This window comes from Amblyomma americanum, chromosome 7 (genome assembly GCF_052857255.1).
Source record: "Amblyomma americanum isolate KBUSLIRL-KWMA chromosome 7, ASM5285725v1, whole genome shotgun sequence".
In the NCBI taxonomy this organism is placed as follows: domain Eukaryota; kingdom Metazoa; phylum Arthropoda; class Arachnida; order Ixodida; family Ixodidae; genus Amblyomma; species Amblyomma americanum.
The window spans coordinates 111,570,148-111,588,765 of record NC_135503.1 but is presented as its reverse complement, the minus strand read 5'-3'; the positions used below and the strand labels follow the sequence as shown (position 1 = coordinate 111,588,765).

Below are 18,618 nucleotides of genomic sequence, written 5' to 3'. Positions count from 1 at the left end.
CAATTAATTTTCGAGTAGTGTCACTTTGCCGCAGTGCCGTCTTCAACAATTTTGAACGAAGGAGTTTCAAATGTCGACCCCCCTCAAACAAATGCGGTGCTGGCGACAAGTTTTTTATTTTGATCAAAAAACAGCTTCTTTTGCTACTATAGCTATTAAAACAGCACTCGGTGCGCCCATCAGAGCAACGGTCCAGGTTCAGAAAGTGCTTCTTTAAAGTAACAGGTGTAGCTTTCCTGCTTGGCCCTGGCTGCAAAGCCACAGAAAGTTAACGGAGGGCAAAGTTTCTACGTCTGCAGGCAAACATAGAGCTCTAGAAACACGCAAAAAAACTGCATTTTAATGGCAAATCAATCTATTAGGAGGTAAAATCCAGTTTGCTAGCCGCGAAAACGAAGTATTCTTGATATAAGTTTAACCAACTTCATTACTCGTCCTATACCGAATCGCAGCCCTCTCATTTTTGGCAGCTTAATTTTCGGCATTCTGATCTTACTGGCTTTCTTAATGCCATGTTTCACGAGATCCCCAGAAGCTTCAGCCACGGCTTCCAGCACAGCCTGAGTCTCTATCGTCGCCATAACGCGTTCAGCAGTCCAACCGGGCTTCAGCTGGCAGACTCCCCATCCATTGCTATATTCAGCGCAGGAACAGCCAACCTCACACCTTGGTCCGAGATCGCCGTTGCACTGTTTGGACGAAAAATACAGATTTTTTATCACTTTCCTGTTGTCAATACCAACCAAAGTGTATTTGGCTTTGCGGAGAAGGTGAGTCGCATATACATACAGATAATAATAAAGTACCATCAAAAGAAGTTTTCGTTAAGCATTTGGGGCTTATTTCTGTAGAGGTCACGAGCACTTTCCTTTCGTTACGCTAAGAGAAATGCACTGCGAAGAAAATAGCTACATCCACACTAACAAATCTTGAAGTTGTACGATAGTAAGTGGTCACGCGATCCACAAGATTAGCTCGTCTAAAACGAGATACTCTTTGCCAAAAGGGGCAAAAAAAGCTAGACTATTTGCGAGAAACCGTAGGTATTTAATTATCCTCATTCATATAGAATTAGTCTCCAATACTGCAATAATTTGAAATATATTCGGCAAAAGGTTGTTCTGGTTGCTTGAGCTTCTATGAAGAGTTTTTATTGAATTACCGTAATGCCCTCTTTTAAGTGTACTTTACTTCGACAGTGGAGAGGCATATGCTGCACAATGCTCAATTCTTTCGAAAAAGCTTACGACCACAGGTTTTGCATTGTTATTTACTGGTCACATATATTTCAAATGTTATTGTCCTGCACTGTACAAGTTATACACACTCGCAGCTAGGGACTGTTTTTCAGATATCTTGGAGACATATCAACTCAGCGGTCAACAGGAAGTGTAGAGAGACAAATATTTCCTCCTTGACAGTTTTATATTATGATATTCACTATAAGGCAGGCAGCCATTCGACCAGCAGAAGGGGGAGGAGAAGGAGGAAAGGCAAGGAGGTTAACCGGAAGAAAAACCGGTTTGCTACCCTGCACGAGAGTCAAGGGGTGAGGGGAGGAAAAGATGAAGGATAAAGAGAGTAGCAAGAAATTGAAGTCACTCTGCAAAGTCACAGCATTTGCTAAAGCCACAGCCTATCGTACAGGCCAGAAGTCGTCAGGAAGCGGAGCAGTGCCTTGGAGGCCTTCACCGCCGACGATCGCCGGGGCCAGTGGCCGATAATCTTCATTTCCTTCAGTGGGCGCGGAACTAGATGCTGCAGTGCACTGAAGAGAGACTGCCTTTCGGCGCGGTTGGCAGGACATTCACAAAGAATGTGGGCTATCATCACACCCGCACATGGCACATGCAGGGCTATCAGCCATACCTATTAACAAAGAGTAATGCTTGATGAAAGCTACACCAAGCCACAGGCGACACAGCAAAGTTGCCTCACGTAGTGGTGGGCCAAATGGAAACCGGAGCATCAAATCTGGACCAAGGGTTTCAAAGGCGAAGTCAGAAATTGCCTGAATTCCACGCGGAAACCATGACATCCAGCACCAGTGGTCAAAGCCTACATGCAGGGTTGGCTTTCAAGATGAGGATAGACCCACAATCGCCCTCATGGTGAGCAAGCAGTTCGCGCGGCCTCGTCCTCGCGGTGGTTCCCTGCGATGCCGCTGTGTCTTGGTAGATATTGGTAAATATTGTTGCGCCCTTTATTGATGGCGGTGTGGTAGAGCTCTCGTATTTCCGCGACCGTTTGTTCATGGGATCCAAGACGAAGAGCAGATTGTAAGGCTGTGAATGCTGCCTTTGACTCAGTGAAAACAGGCCATTGCTGGGGTGTTTCTTTACTGATATGCTCAATGGCGACGGGAATAGCAGTATGTTCTGCACCAGTCGATGAAGTCCGGTGTGATGTTTCCCTTTCTTAACTATGATCCTTATGGGGATGACCACGGAGCCCGAGGTAGTGGAAGGGGTCACTGATCCAACTGTGTATACGTGCATTTGGTGTCCGTGTTTCTCATGCAAATTTATACTCGTGTGTTTTAATGCTGTCGACGATAAATTAGCCTTCTTTTTAATTCCCGGTATGAAAAGAAGCACAGGAGGTTGGCGCAGGCTCCATAATAGAGAAGTCGGTCTAAAGGCTCGTGTATATTGGGCTGGTAGAAAGTCGCGATGGGCATCAATAATTTTCGCAAACGATATACGCGGACGGTTAGCAGGAAGACTGGCAAGATGGTGTGCGGGAATCCGAGAGAGGTGAAGAATATGCGCTCTCAAGGCTTTGACTGTTACATAGGCAGTCACTGGATTCCCCTTAGCGATGCAGACGCGCATTTTGGCACTCTTAGACACGTCCTGAGAGCTTGGGCTTGAACACCTTGTAGACACCATATGTTCCTTTCATCAAGTTTTCTAGCGGAAGGATACTGTGCCGAAAGCATACCATGAATAATGCAGTGTGCAGGTCGAGCGTTGACTGCACTGATGCCCCCCACGACTTCCCTTCGACAAAGGAGAGAACGTGAACCACCGATGTAAGTCGCCTTTTCATGTACGAGACATGCGGGCTTCAGGTTAGATTGCGTTCAATGATTACTCCAAAGAAGCGATGACTTCTTTTTTAGGGCATTGTTGAGCCATTTATACATACGAAGTAATGGGACATGCTCTTGCGTATAAAGGCAACAAGGGAACATTTTCCAGCAGAAATCTCCAGCCCTTGCAGGCGGAGGTAGGCCGTAAGAATGCTTGCCGCCTTTTAAAGCCTTGCTGGCACTTGTCCTCACGTAACTACTGATGCTCAGATAAAAATATCGTCCACCTAGACTGAGACTCGCGCCGAATGTGTGCATCTATAAGGCCGACAACGCAAAATTGAAAAGCGTTGGGCTAAGTACACCCTGTGGGACCCCACGGGAAACGAAATGTGAAGATGTCGTCTGTCCTCAGTCTATATAAACAGTGATCTGTTAGATAAATGCGAATCAGCAGAACATGCGACCACCAAGTTCTGCAGCCTCCAGAGAGTCCAAAATAGCTTGATGAGTGACGTTATCATACGCCCCTTTAACATCCAGAAACAACGCCGCGGTCAAGCGCTTCAGGTGCTTCTGATGTTGAGCTGGTGATAGCAGGTCAATCACGCTATCAGTAGACGAACGTCCATGCTAAAACCTGTACATTACATCTCGGTATATTTGGTAGTGCTCCAGATACCATTCAATTCACGTAAGTACCATCCTTTCCATGAGTCTGCCCACGCAACTAGCCATTGCGAATGGACGGCACGATGCTTGGTCAAGCGGCGATTTTCCGGGTTTAAGGACTGGAGCCAGACGACTTGATTTCCATGCGTGCGGAACTGTACCCGCACAACATGATGTGTTCAAGTGGTCTAAAAAAACACGCCGAGCCGCCTGATCAAAGTTTTCAATTGCAGAGTATGTTACTCCATCAGGCCCCGGCGATGAAGACAATCTGCGACCGGCCATGGCGGCGTCTAGTTCTTCCATGGAGAAAATATGGTCCATTCGCGAATCTCTAGATTTAGGCACTTTGCATCAATTCAGAATTGTGGATGGGTTCCTGGGACCTCCTATTCTCGCGCAAAAGTCTTCACCAATCTCCGCTTTGCTACGTTCTTGATGAAGGGCAAGAAACTTCAATGGTTGGAGCTGCTGAGGACATGACCGTAGAACACGCACCGCATTCAAGATGCGTGAGAGAGGCCTTCGAGGATACAGTGATAAACAGAATGCTTTTCAACGGTCAGCCTGGAAGATTTGAATTCTGCGCTGGATTTTCTTCTGTCTGCGCCCTTGCATCCTTGAAATCGAGCAGCAACTTTGTGTACCTGTATCTTCTCTCGGCTCTTCGTCGAAGTAGATCGGAGGCGTTGGAGCTTCACATCGAAATCTGTCAACTTTGGTATTCAAGTCACGAAGCATCTCGCGTTTTCTATAGCCTCCTTGAGGCGCTCTTGAATGCATGTTGTAATGTCTTCTCTGCAGGCATCTTCAATAAGGGTTTTAAACATAGACCAGTCTATGCGTTGCAAATTTTTCGCAGATTTGCATTCAGCGAGACTAGGAACAATAATATATGCGGGGATGTGGTCACCTCCATGAAGTTCTACATCGGCAACCACCAGACGCGTCTCGCGCGGCGCCGAGACTCAAACGCCAAGTCCGGACAGCTGCTGTAAGACCGCGCACGAATGTACGTTGGAGAACCGTCGTTAAGGCATTGTAGGTCGTGGTCAGAGGCGAAAGAGACAAGACTTCTTGCTTTCGAACTCACCCGGATGCCTCCGCACATACCTTGATCGCATTAAAGTCACCATTGACGATCCGATTTATAGGTGTTGCAGCCAGCAAGTCCCTCAGTCTATCGGCGTCAAACCGCGTTGTCGGGGATAAGTACGCGCCCACAAACGTAAACATCAAGGTACGCCTTTTCACGTTCAGACAGACGTACTGGTTATGGTTGTATTTATATCTATATTTATAGACGTATTCGCGAATGTACGAAATGCGGGAATTGAGTCCGCGCGCATTCCACTGGAAAATGAATGCTTCTCTGACATGGCTTTCAAATGGTAATGCTAGGAGAGCCATTGTGTCTGCTACTGGAAAGCTGCAAGGACTGGATTTAGCGCGTCCAGTACCTGCAATGCATTCCGTGCTCCTGGCAAGTGAAGGCTAGACAGCATCACACGCATGGCGTTCATAATGGACCTCAAGATGAAGATCACCTGCACTTCCTCACCTAGAGCTTGATCTGTGCCTTGGGCTCACTCAGCTGTAGGCGTAGGACAGTGGGGGCGTGGTGCCTGCTCAAACACTGAGGTTGAGCGTGGCTGCGGCAATGGTGGCCGTTCCACCTCTTAAGCATTCGTTCCGGCTTCACCACTCACCGGGCTTACATTACTCAGTGATGGGGAAGGACATGTAGCAGGAGCTATGGGGACTTCCCTGCCGCTGTCAGCCGATTGTCTAGTAGATCGTCGACGACGAGAACGACGCCGACGCACCATAGCTGCGGCCTTTCTGTGCGTTTAATGGTCTCGCATCATTTGCTTCAACACCGTCCGTTCTTTCTTCAAGTGGGTACAGACTTTTGAAGAAGTGTAATGAGGGCCACGGCAGTTGGCGTACTTCAAGAAAGTAGCGCGGCAACTGTCACAGCTATGCGGCTCAGAGCAGTGTGGGCATGCTATCGTGTCATTACATACACCACTTACATTCCCAGTTTTCATGCTCTTCCGGCACTGAAGCGGCTTCAGGACGCATGGGCGAACAGCATGTCGGAAGTGGCCTACCTTCACGTGCGATGCAATACAGTCGCCCTTAAAAGTTAGTTTGACGCACCTTAACTCGCCGAGGCACTGAACCTTAGTTATTTCTATGCTGTTCTTCACTGGTTTAATGAGTATCGGAAGGTCGGTGTCAGAGATGGTCGTGTCAATGTCATGAATGACGCCAGTGGTTGTGCCATTGTTTTCAATTACAAGAGAGAGGACGAGCATGTGTTTGATCTTGTTGACAATGGCTATAATTTCCAAGGCGCTCCGCTCCGTTACATCGATGGTAAGGAGGCTCCTTCTGCTGTTGATCCTCACGTTCTTGATCACTCCCAGGACCCGAGCTTCGAGGAACACCGACGTAGCTTGTCTGTTCAGCAGGTTGAGGTTGTCGGTGGGCGTTTCAGGCGTAAACAGGACTGTATGTGCCAATGCACCACGCGTCGTGATGACGTTAGATGTACTTGATGAGGACAAGTCCTCACTCTTTCGCAGTCTCCTCTTGTCTTTCTTGCTCATCACTCGGACGAACCTGTCGTCTGCCGAGGTGTCTTCGCTTGCAGGTGAGTTCAGCACGGTGGCCTGGCTGCTTGCCTCGCTCGATTGGTAGAAGCGCTTCCTCTGGGCGGCTGCCGCCGACTCACCGGGTCTCAAAGGAGGCCAGATGTCCTCCACTTCCATTGCCGTCACGCAGAGGGAGCGGCGCCTCTCTGATTGTGCGAAAAAACGATAAAACTTCAGAGTCAAAGTGATATCGTTCTGATCTGGAACAACTTCGTCTTCCTCTCCTCGAGCAGCAGCGTTCTTGCATTGGAATTGTGGCATTTCTGCATGATATTTTTGATTTTCTACAATGCAAATCCGTGTACACCATTAACCAGCTTAATATAATATATATGACTAAACCACGCATGAAAGAAGGGGTATTTGTTGAAATGAAAGAAAGACAAAGAAGTGACCAATGCATAAATGCACCCCTTCTTAAACTGTGTTTGTTGAGATGACCACTTTAAGGGCGCTAAAAAAATTTTCCACGATTTTGGAATAGTGCTTTCCTTTTCAAGTGTCATTTACAACGGAGCTAAAAATAAAGAAATGCATGAAGAATGCAGATCCGAATGCACTATCGACATAGTGAATCTCTCACAACATTAATCAGCGTATGAGACATTGAGCAGAAACAAGGAAAGGAATGTAATGCAAACATACGCACAGAAAGCAGCTTATGACATCGCATCCGGAACATCGCTTAGCGCCGCAAAAGGGCATGCAAGTGTGAGTGCAGATTACCTGAAAGCTTCGTGTACGCGTATTATTCTTGCAGATTCGCCGAATACATAAAGACCACATATCCGACCTCACATTTAGGGTGTGTGGTTCTGATTGAGACATTTTGCTACATATCTCTGACTGCGCTACGAATAAATCAAATACTGACATTAGGCTATAAAAAATCATCAGTTACAAAAAACGGTAAACACTTCAACCATACTAGACCCCGCGTTATGAAGGACTCGTCAAAATGCCTAAGCCAAATTGCACCTTTGCAATTCTTAGACGGACATACGTGTATACCAGCCAATTCAGCAATCAAAAATAATGTATCCTGCAGAAGAGGCGTTAGGCTATTCACGACCTTTTTACTGATCTACAGGTGTTGTAAGGCTCATGTGGATGGGGGTATGTCCAGAATCGCGTAGAATGGTTAGCAGTGTACTACAGAAATTATACGGCTCGCTCAAAAGCCTTCCTTCTTTCATAAAAATGAAAGTAATGTAGCTGTCTGTGGCTTTATGTGATATGATAGAAATAAGACTTCATTAAAATAGACTAGATAAGTGATCAGTAGCTTTTCTGCCTGATCCAGGAATTGCACCTAGTCAGCCAGTTGGAAGAACGTCAGCAAAGCGTTTCAGGTGGTGGGATAAGTGCAACAAAAGAAAAGTAAGCTGCCCTGCACTCGGCAGTCTATAGACACTCTCGGAAATGAGAAGCGCAGAAGGATAACTTAATAGGTTGTGTTCTTTTAAAGTGAGGAAGCATTCAGCATTTACCCTTAACTTGTTACTTTCCTTTCTATTACAAGCTGCAAGCTAACTTTATGAGGGTTGGCTTAGTGGGGAAATAGAGGGATGATCGAACTATCAAGGATTACGTGGCAGTGTACTCCTTTAGGTTAGTCCGCGATATGGTTGAGAGACGACAGTGCAGTCCCCCTATATGTGTATGCTGATTGTTATGCACTTTAGTGCGTTAGCATTCGAACCCCCATGTTAGAAAAATAGTTCCCTCTGACCGGCCGTCCGTCTTAAGCCTGGGTAGAGAAGTTCCAAAGTGGAGAGAGGGACTCTCATCTTTCCAGTTTGAGAGGAGCATGGGGGAGATAAACCTGCGAGAGGGAATACAAAGAAAGGGTGGCAGGTGACGGTCGGTGGGTGGCCAAGTGGAGAGGTTGAAATCCCGAAGGAAAAGAAGAGAAAGGAAGATCAAATGAGAGTGGCATGGACGGGTAGGGAGGAATAGAGAGGGAGAGTCCCAATTTGATTGCTAGATTTAATAGAGCAGGGCTGCACCGTGGCACACAGGGAATCGCGGATTGGATCACGGCACCCGCTCGAAGGCTCCGAACTCATCAGAAAATGCTGCTGCTCTGTTCGGAGGGCACACTAATACAAACGCATACTCTGAAGCATCAACCCCATTGATCGTCTAAAATTTTTATAGAGGGCTATTTTATTACAAGATTCCTAGGTTGGCTAGAGAATCTCAGTAGGCTGTGGATCAATTCCTCGCCCACTCTTTGGCCAATATATTATCTGCAAATCCTCCATATACTGCGATCAAGATTTGTTCAGAATGCGGCGAGGTCTCTGTTTTGAAGACGTTTATAAAGAAGCAGATCATATCGCCACGAATATCTGGGCGCTATATTGCGCGAATTGCAGTTTTTTCTATGAAGGTATTTAACGTTCACGTGAAGGCCAAAGTTAGCTTTCTGAGTGTGGGTATGCTATGTATTCTGAGGTGTGCCTAAAACTCTATTATTTTACACGAAGTATTGATGATTCTTGTTTAGGTTGAGCAATATTATCATCTTTAGGCGCAGTGCTTTGCTTACACTTTAGCACTTCCGCTTTGAGTTGACATATCTACGCGAAACACTTTTAAATTTTGCGAACGTGGATGATAAAAAGAGGCTGTGGCTTTTCGGCTTCGGTATGATTAGGTAGGACCCATAATAGAAATCTATGGAAAGAATACTTGCTGAGTTTTTGTAAAAATGCCGATTGGCAGGATACTTATGGCTGCGGCCATGTAAAAAGAAGGCTAGACTAGTTTCATAATTGCTTAAAACCAGCCTTCATATGCTCTGCAAACATTAATTTTGTGTAACAAAAACACTGCTGAAAGAGAATACGATGAAAGAATCGCTGCGGCTAATATTAGGTGGAGTTTATTCTGGGAATGGCAAATTACAAGTAAAACAAATAGAAAAATTGACACGCAAATGTGATCCGCCGAACGTGTTTCTTTTTTCACAAAGGTCCTTTTCAGGCCTCTTATATTGGCATGATATAAGTGCTGTGACGTATTTCTGGGCTCATTTGTATGAGATTGCAAAGAATATCTGCTTTATATTGGCATACGTTCGCGCTTTCCCTACACGGGTGCTTGAACCACATTCTCGAGCTCCAGTATTCCGTACAGTAAGATAGGTCTGGTGACTCCCTTCCAAAGCATCTAAAAGCAGCAGATTGTGAAGACCGTTCTTGTTTTTTAGGCGAAAAATTGGCTTTTTGCGCTGGTCCAGTAGGCACAATCCGCTTGGTTGGCGTCTCTATAGCCTGCCTGAATTCCCTTTGATATTCCCCTCAACAAACTGAGCACAATCCCTTCAAAATTTTTTTTTTCAGTGAAAATACTTCTTTTGTCTATTAAATGGAATCTTTTTTCCAAAACAAAGACTGTGCCAAATAATCTTTCAACCATTTTATCATTGATACTACTGGTAGGAAGAGCAGACGCCGCCTCAAAGATATCATCGTAGAATCCGCTTGTTTTAGGGGCAATCGCAAAGGACGGCACTGTTGATGTGCGGCGGTCATATGGCGAGGAAACGTAACTTTTGCATTCATAAAAATTCACACTGAAAAATCACTGATATGAATTTGACCTGCTGCTGTAATGGTGAAAATTTTAAATGGCTCTGATTTGCCATAATGCCTAAACCAGTTTCATTTTTAAAGTTGCATTTAAATCCATCATCTCTTCTATTTGTAGAATTTAGAGGACTGGAAGTTAAAAGCGACAATGCTGGAAAATGCTCTTGCAGCAAATAGCCTCCTGGAAAACACTTTTACTATGTAAAATTGATGCAGTGATTCGGCCTTCAAGTCTCATTCAAATATCCTTTAGAATACTTCCTATATGCTCGTTTGGTGGAAACATTTTTTTGCCAGGAAAAAGCGAGCTTTTCTTTATACATCTTAATCTATGGAAAGATTAGGCAGATACAAGAGGTAACATAAGTGGTAGTTTAGGTTTTCTCTTCATAGAAAGAGACGCAAAAGGCAGTATCTGTTTTCTTTTCATAATGTATTCGAGCATAAACGTGGCGTACTTCAAGCAATTTTTAACTAAAAGGCTAAGCTGTATTCAAGATTCGTGTTTAGAACGCGTCCACATTTGTCGCTTTTTTCAATAATTAAGCAATATGCTTGAATTTTTTTCAGCACATTAAAAATAATGTTATGATTGCTCTGACAGAAGTTCAGTGTTACCATTTGTCTACGCTTTCCACGTACACAGCGTGCAGCAATTTCGTTGGTAAAGTGATTTTTTGCAGTACTTTTCAGTTCGTGTCCGCCAAAAAATTTCTTGAAAGCAGAGAAGGCGAGTAGTAGAATTACATAATTCGACTTTTGAAAAACAAAACTTTCGGTCATTCTCTGTTATTGAAAACTGCCTTCGCTCTGGCGTACTTAGAATATTTGAAGTAGGTGCTAAGTGTCAGTATAGCGCAATGATAAAATACGTTTCAGCATGTCGGCATGCAGTTCAACGACGAATAAACATTTTAGCAGCACAACAGCATTTGAACATTGGCAAAACGTTTCAGTTTTAGATTTTATGAATGCTGCAGAAAGTATCAAGGGCAATGAAATGAAACTCTACCGAGTACAAAGCAACCGAGTTTCAATGATTGAGCATTCGGCAATTTAAAAAAAATCTGAACGTGGCCTCAATGCTGCCACATGATTATTATAACCAATTTTCAATACAATTGAGAAATGATGGGTTTTCCTAAAAAAATTTGGTGAGAGGATTCTCGCAGACAGATTGCATGGGATGTACTGAGGCTTTTAATTATTCGTTAATGCAATTTAGGAGCCTTTTTTTCTGTCGCAGCCGATGTCTAAGATGTATTGTAATAAGTTTGTGCAGAGACCTACATTTCTCCTCACACAGGGAACAAGCTTTAGACCTTTGATGTCTCTTCTTTGTCAAGTAGCAAAGAACCAAAAAAAATGTTCACCGTTTGATGGCACACATCATAAGACTGTGATCCGCTTGCCCTGAAATGAAAAGGACGGATAGCGAGTAAATTGTAGTTGAAATAAGGAGTGCTGTTTTTCAAAGATTTCGTAAACTTTGTGCAACACAACATCGGGAAAGCAGACTCACGCTGGATGTTGTCGTATAGCATTGAGATCTGTGCATTCTACATAGGGGCAACAATGCGGTTTATATCCTCGCTAGTTTTTATACACCGCCAGGCATTAACCACCACCTTTTTGCGTGCTTGTTGCTCCTATAGCAAGTTTCGCCCATATAGTCCGTCGAGCGCGCATTAAATTTTGTCTAATTGGATTATTAGTAAACAATAATCTGAGCAGAAGATAGGGCATAGTATGGCTAAAGATCCGCGAATATTCCCTATATTCTGCCCTCGTTTGGATTGTAGCCTGTAGCGTACTTGATGTAACATGAGCTACCTTTGCATACTCTTCGTAGCTCTAAATACCTGCTCTCTACAGCAGCATTCTTAGAAAAAAGATCCTTTTGGTCAATGTGGGGAAGGTTTTTATCGCTCTCCGGCCCAAAAGCATAGGGTACAAATTGAACAGCTCATATCAGCAAGTGGTTCGCTGTTAAATTCGTGCGCAGTTATACCGCCTGCACTAACTCTAGTGCGGTAGCGCAATCAAAGTTTTGAAACGAAAAGCTTCACTGCGCTACTCAACACCGCGCTTCGCGCGAGCCGGCGTATGTCGGAGCACGAGTTACGTCACCCACGGGGCAGGTGGCCGCCGCCGACTCCGTCGCCTGACCTTTCGCCGCTGCCGCGCGTGACGTCATGCGCGGCGCAGGTGGCCCCTGCCGCGCGCTATGCGTCATCGTTTTACGTTCGGCGCAAGCGCGTGTTTATCGTGGAGGCCGACTATATAAGCGCTTGCCAGAGAATAGGCGTGTGCACTCAACATGGAAGGAGAAGAGAGTGATACTACCGATACATAAGTGCTACCACGGGAGTTGGCTGAAAAGGAGCGAGGAAATGAATGTCTGAAAGCTCAACGAGCGTCCGAGACACCCGAATAACGAGAAGAACGTCTCGCTAAACGACGCTGCTAAGTATAACCATAAGCTAAACCATATGCATCACCGAACCTTCTCGCTTCGAGATATCCAGGCTTAACCTTAGCTAAGCCCCAGCCAATTTTTTTTGTGCTAACTTTTAGAGTTAGGTTCTTTCCGATAGTTTCAAGCATCATGTTCAGGAAAACGGAAGTATATTTATAAAAATATTACGCATAAGTAGACATTCAAACTGCTCGTGTTAATAGTGAATGCTAAAATAAGCTTAATTCTGAAAAACAAGAAAGGAAAGCTTCAATTATTCGCGATCTGGGGTTTCTTCTTCAAGCCTGGCATTAATGACAGGATTCATTGAACGTTGTGCCCAAGGAGCCCGTGCTAATTGCTTAGGGGGTACCTGTATGGTTATATTTTGTAGCGAAAGATACATTGGCCACGAACTTGCGATTTCGCTGCGGCGGTGCTTCAAGGAGGCACAAAGACAGGCGTTGAGCCGTTTCCTAGCAAACGGCGCAGCTGAGAGGACGGCGCGCGCTCGCCGCGCCATCTGGCATGACGTCACACCGCCCGCCTCGCCCCGGAGCCGGCCCAATCCACCATTACGCGCTTAGCCGCTCACCAACGTATTCGGTGGCGGCATCTATGGGAGACAGTGAAACCCCTCGCACATTCAGTGCATAACGGAAAAACCTGTGACGAGGCTGGGAGTCGTACCAGGGCTTTTGGAGTTTGAGGCGGAGACGCAATCACTCTGCCACGATGGCTCAAGGTATCGTCATGAATAACGGCGCATCTATTGAGTGCACGGGCTTCATATATTAACTCTTCCTATCTAGAAGTCGCCACGCTTTTGTACGTATATCCTGGCCTAACAGAGCTAGGTCATCAGCAATTTTTTTTCTTACAGTGTACAACTTTCTAATTATGACTTAGTCTTATTTACACCGAGCTAGCGAATCCATCTAAAATCTGAATATTTTATCTGCAAGACGCAAGAAAGCATCTATCCTCAAGAATTTCGAACACAGTTGAAGCTCTGCGTTAGAGATATCGCACGGATTAGGCAGGGCCCATTTATTACGCACTCAAACACTTTTTCTCTAGCCGCCACGGCGGCTCAGTGGTTCTCGGTGCTCGAACGTTCACACCAAAGACGCGCGCTAGCTCCGAGCCGCAGCTGTCGCATTTCGATGGAGGCGAAATGATAGAGGGCCGCGTACTGTGCGATGGAAGCGCACGTCAAAAAACCCCAGGTGTACGAAATTATACGGAGGTCTCCACTACGCCCTACATCGTAGCCTTAGTTGATTTGGCACGTTAAACTCTATTATCCAACAAAAGTAATTTTTCACCGAATTCTTTAATTCTAAGCTTCTGCGGCAAGCGCAGGAGGCTTCAAATAATTCGTATTATTGACAATCATGCATGAAGCATTTGTTGAGACCGATGCCGAGCTGAGCCTTCAGAAAGCAAGGTTGTTTTCTGTCTTTGTAAAAAACCGTATTCTTCTAAAATTTTAGACAGCAATTACAAAATATTTCTCGTGAGATCCGAACAGCGGGTTATTTCTTTTTAGTTTAGTTGTTTAACTAAGACTGAAACGGATAATAACGCAGCATTTACGTCGGATCTGTGACACTGACAGCTTGATTAGGCCGATGACAGTGAGAACGGGCCTACTAGCAGGACATGACAACGGCTGTTTTTCCTTCTGCCACAGTTGCTCCCAAGCAGTTACATAAGTTGTTCAGTAAGTTTTGAACAGGTTACAATTTAAGTAGCGGTTCCGTTGTATTGGGAAGCATCCGAGAAGAAAGAACTTGTACAGCAAATGTTTCTGTTCTTGATTTTGCAATCACTCACGCACTGGCGAGAAATGAAGCAAGGCGTTTTCCGGAAAAAGATCTTCCTTATTTAAGACACCGCTTTAGAAGGTCCCGGTGGAATGAAAATATTTATATGAAATAAAAAAGGTAATTCAAAGTATCATACTGTGGCCGGGGTTTTACGTCCAAGAGCAGCCAATGAGATATGAGGCCTCGTAGTGGAGGGCTGTGTATTTAGACCAGTCCGAAATTTTTTTCCCGCATAAAAATTGCTTAGCACGGGGTAGTTTTTCCATTCTACTCGAAATTAAATGTTATTTACACAGTTTCATACAGACATGGACACTCGCCTCAAACGCGGGTAAAAGATCGAAATATATGAGCCTCTAATGTACACCCTTTCTCCAGGCTTAGTTGCTTTAAAACTTTGATAGACCAACAATTCATGTAGACAAGACGGTTTGGATACTTGTCTTCTTAACACATTCATACTCACTCATTACGTAGGGAGCCCAGGACCGATAATAGTAACAACAATGCAGATTTCATTTCGTATACAAGTGCAGTAGCGTCTTGTTCAGTGCTGCAGTTGTTGCAGCATGCTCTAGCTACGCCGATTGTTCTGCTTTTATATATACTTTAAGCCTTGTCAGTGACAGAGACCCCCAATAAATATAATAAGGCGCGGACCGTTAAGTCAGGAGCAGGGCCTAAGCAGAGACCAGACGAGAAAAGCAATCCATCAAGAATTGCCAAGTGCATTTTGTTGGCCTTAAAATGTTCCATGCGGTGACACTTAGTGGGGAAATATTTAGATGTACCGAATTAGTATACCAAGCGCATTAATTTCTTCATATTCACTTGCTGCTATGTGAGAACACTCTTGCTTTTTCCGATTACCAATACTTAATGAAATTAGTTTCACATTTCAAACTTCTTAACAGGCCTGCTGCTTGTGACACCGGAGAAATAAAAGGAAAAAAAACCGTACTACAATCTCATTAACTATTTTGAGCGAAGTTTCGTCGCAGCATGCACATGTATTATGACACCCTGCGTGGTACAAATCGTATTAGAATATTTAGTTACACAGAAAATCCGCTGTCAGCGGTGTCGCCGTCGGTGTTGTGAGCGATAAATAAAGAGCTGAAACAACCTAAGAGGGCTCTCTAGATCACGTTACCTTATGGCCTCCTTAAAAACTTCCCACAAGATTGTGACCAAATTACCTACCTTGGTAGGTGGGAAGTTAAATTAATGCTTAATCGCGGGGGGGGGGGGGGGTGCTCGGCAAGGGCAACTTGGGTCGCACAAGGCCCACCGGTGGCAGCACCTGCTGTCGAAAGGTAGTGGCGTATTCCTTAACCACTGCTTAATGCTTCAAAGAGTGGGATGAGTACTACGAGGGAAGCATAAATGTAAAGTTGAGAATGACAGATTCTGCAGATATGGGTACTAAATCATTAACGCTATAGCATCATATCTTAAAGGCGAAGCTTAACTGTTCCCGCCAATTTTTGTAGCAATGGCTACAGTACGGTAGCATTTCGAGCCTTCAGCGTTGCGGCGCCGCCACGCTGTCACGGGGTTGTTCACATGATGCGGAGATGCTGCCGGTAGCGCGGAACCGTGGTTGGTCACGTGGTGCGGAGCAGCTGCTGCTGCCGGCGGCGCGGCGCCCCGGCGAAGCCGAGCTGCAACAGCTGTGCTCATGCGCCGTGTCAAGTGGAACGAAGTTGAAGAAGGAACGCCCAGCGAAACGGAGCGGCGAAAGACCGACTTTGCAATTCAACTCAGCTAGTTCCAATCGGCCAGCCGTAAAATTCACACGTTGATGAAACCACTTCCTGATGTTTTCCCTCCGCACCGCTAGCTCGAAGCGCATCCACATTGCTGCAGCGTTCACGGATCGAGTTTGCATCAACGTCGTTTCATCATCATCATCATCATCGTCATCATCATCAACCTCACTACCTCCACTGCAGGGCAAAGGCCTCCTAAATGTCTCTCCAATTAACCCTGTCTTTTCGTCGTTTCGTACACCATATAATTTGTACTGCAACTTTTCTCACGCAGCTATTCTCGGCTGCTTTGTATTCTTTCGACCCGTAGCGTAGTGACTGTTCGTGCCTGTACAGAAATAGCACTATCTCATTTTTCTACTGTTCATTGTGCTCCCTGCCCATCCGATCCGCTGAGCGTCTATACGGGCTGAAAACATTCATATTTCTCTGTTTCCTTCTGGCCTTGTTCCCCTCACTTGAAACTCTGCCCTCGACAGCTGCGATCTATTTTCTCCTGTCGCGGCTGCCACGCGGCATATCCTCCTTCCTTGTCTCTATGGCTTCAACGAAATTCCTTGCCGGTACTACGTCCGCGATAAATTCCTCTGCTTCGTCAAACAGCTCGAATTTTCTGTCTTTCCTGATATCGCCAACGTGGCCTTCTTACCTGCTGCAACCGATTCGATTCCCGTCGAGTCTTCAATCCTTCCATCGCTACCGACCATAATCCCGCACTACTCGACCGAATGTTTTAAATTATTCGACATTTTCGAGTGTATTTCGACTTTTGCAAAAAACGTCGGATCACACTCCGGCCGTCTCTCACAGAATTGACACCGGACAACAACGCCCCCCCCCCCCCTCTCTCTTCCACAAGTGACCGTTCCGTGTGTCGGACGTTGAGCTCCGCCTCACCCATGACAACTTACGCGACATAATTCCCCGCGGCGTCACGCAACCATTCCTGAGCCCCTGGGGAATCTCTGGTCGTCCAGGTTAAGAAAAAAAATGGCGATGAATTTTCGTAGTGCTGCAAAATATCAATTACGGGCACGGTCACTCTTTTCCCAAGGTTTTTCATAGTTTGTCGTGGTAATTATTTTTATCCATGATATTGCTTTGAAAATAAAGTGATGCTTGAAGTGTATTGTGCGTGTTTTGTGTGCTTCCATGGCATTCCTGATGCATAGTAGAAACTTGATAGTATTTATTACAGTCTTTAAAAGAAAGTATATCAGTCAAGTCTCACGTTGCGATGAAAATATAGCGATCTGTTCGTCGCCTTCTGCGGCGTTGTGAGCGGAAAAGCAGGTGGCCGAGCTGTCACATAGATCACGTGATCTTGTGACGTCATGTCGCCTTGCCTACCTTGGCAGGTGGGAAACACTTGCCGACTGCCTAGTAACCATATTCGCAGCTGTAACCAGATAAGAATTTTACATGGAGAACTATATACACCTCGGCAGATTACTTTACACCAGGCGGTTGCAGGTTGCTGCCCACTGTGGCAGGCAGACCACCTGCCAGAAAGAACAGGAAAGACAAATTTATGTTTGAATGGGGGCCTGAGTTCTAGCACACTAAAAAGTCGTTTCGCCCGCTTCTGTGCGCATTACCGCCGGCTAAGCAAGATGACGCGTAAGGATGTTTTCCTTTTACAACAAATAAATTATGCGCAGAATTGCTTGCAGGGAGCTGATTTTTTTTATTCTTAAGATTTCGCGCTCCGGCTACTGACAAGGCCCGATGGCTGCTGCTGATTGGCCGAAGACCGCGTTCTTCATCCCTGACAGCTTGTATGAGTTTAACGTGATGCCGTTCAGCCTGTGAAACACTCCTACAACATTCGAGCTGACCTTGCACAATATTCTAAGCGGGCGCAAGACCGGGATATGTGTCTGTTATCTACACAATATTTTAGTGTTCTTGGAACATTTTGCTTCCCATCAATTCCGCATTCAGTGCTTTATCACGAGCATTGTTGATGCAGGTCTACAACTGAACTTCGAAAAATATTACTTTCCTTCTATGAAGCTGATGGTGTTAGGGCATGCCTAAAAAATCAGATGGCTAAGCAGTTTTCATGGATGTAGGAGGAATATAGTTAACATTGAAGAGGGTACAGTGTGAGAGGAAAAATGAGCACGCCCGTCAACTACGGCTTAGAAATACGCCGGACCGAGAGAGACTTAGCGGCGCCAGCCCATGCGCCTGGAGCGGCGGGTGAAGTGGCGTGGTAGTCGAGGGCAGTGCCACGACAGTGGTGCTCGATATGTCCTGTAAAAAAAACTCTTCCGCAGTTGCGTTAAATACTGACCGAAATGATATCGGAATCGTCCAGCGAGCTTTCGCGCTCACGGGGGTTCCGCTTCTAATGCTGATTTTGGAACATTCGCTCTCCTCACTGGTGTCCAATCCGGGGACACTTAAACTTCCCCTCAGTGATATGACGCGATAGCTTCAATGGGCACCTTCAGCTGCCTGAAGTTCATTTCGCATAACACTTCACAGACATGGGTGCTGTCCGACAAGATATACAAGGCCTCCCTATGTCAGAAGGAACGTGCATCGTTTGCCTCGATCGAGAGGCATGCTTTCGGATCTGCAGC

General features: G+C 45.5%; 1 long non-coding RNA gene across 1 annotated transcript; it reads right to left on the bottom strand.

Annotated features, from left to right (window-relative positions):
- Window positions 1-619: 619 nt before the first annotated feature.
- On the bottom strand, window positions 620-14,867 carry LOC144097396 (uncharacterized). The gene is made up of 3 exons (XR_013307002.1): window positions 14,722-14,867; window positions 11,339-11,378; window positions 620-689 (listed from the first exon to the last, which is right to left on the bottom strand). It is a non-coding gene; the product is annotated as an uncharacterized LOC144097396 (long non-coding RNA).
- Window positions 14,868-18,618: the final 3,751 nt, after the last annotated feature.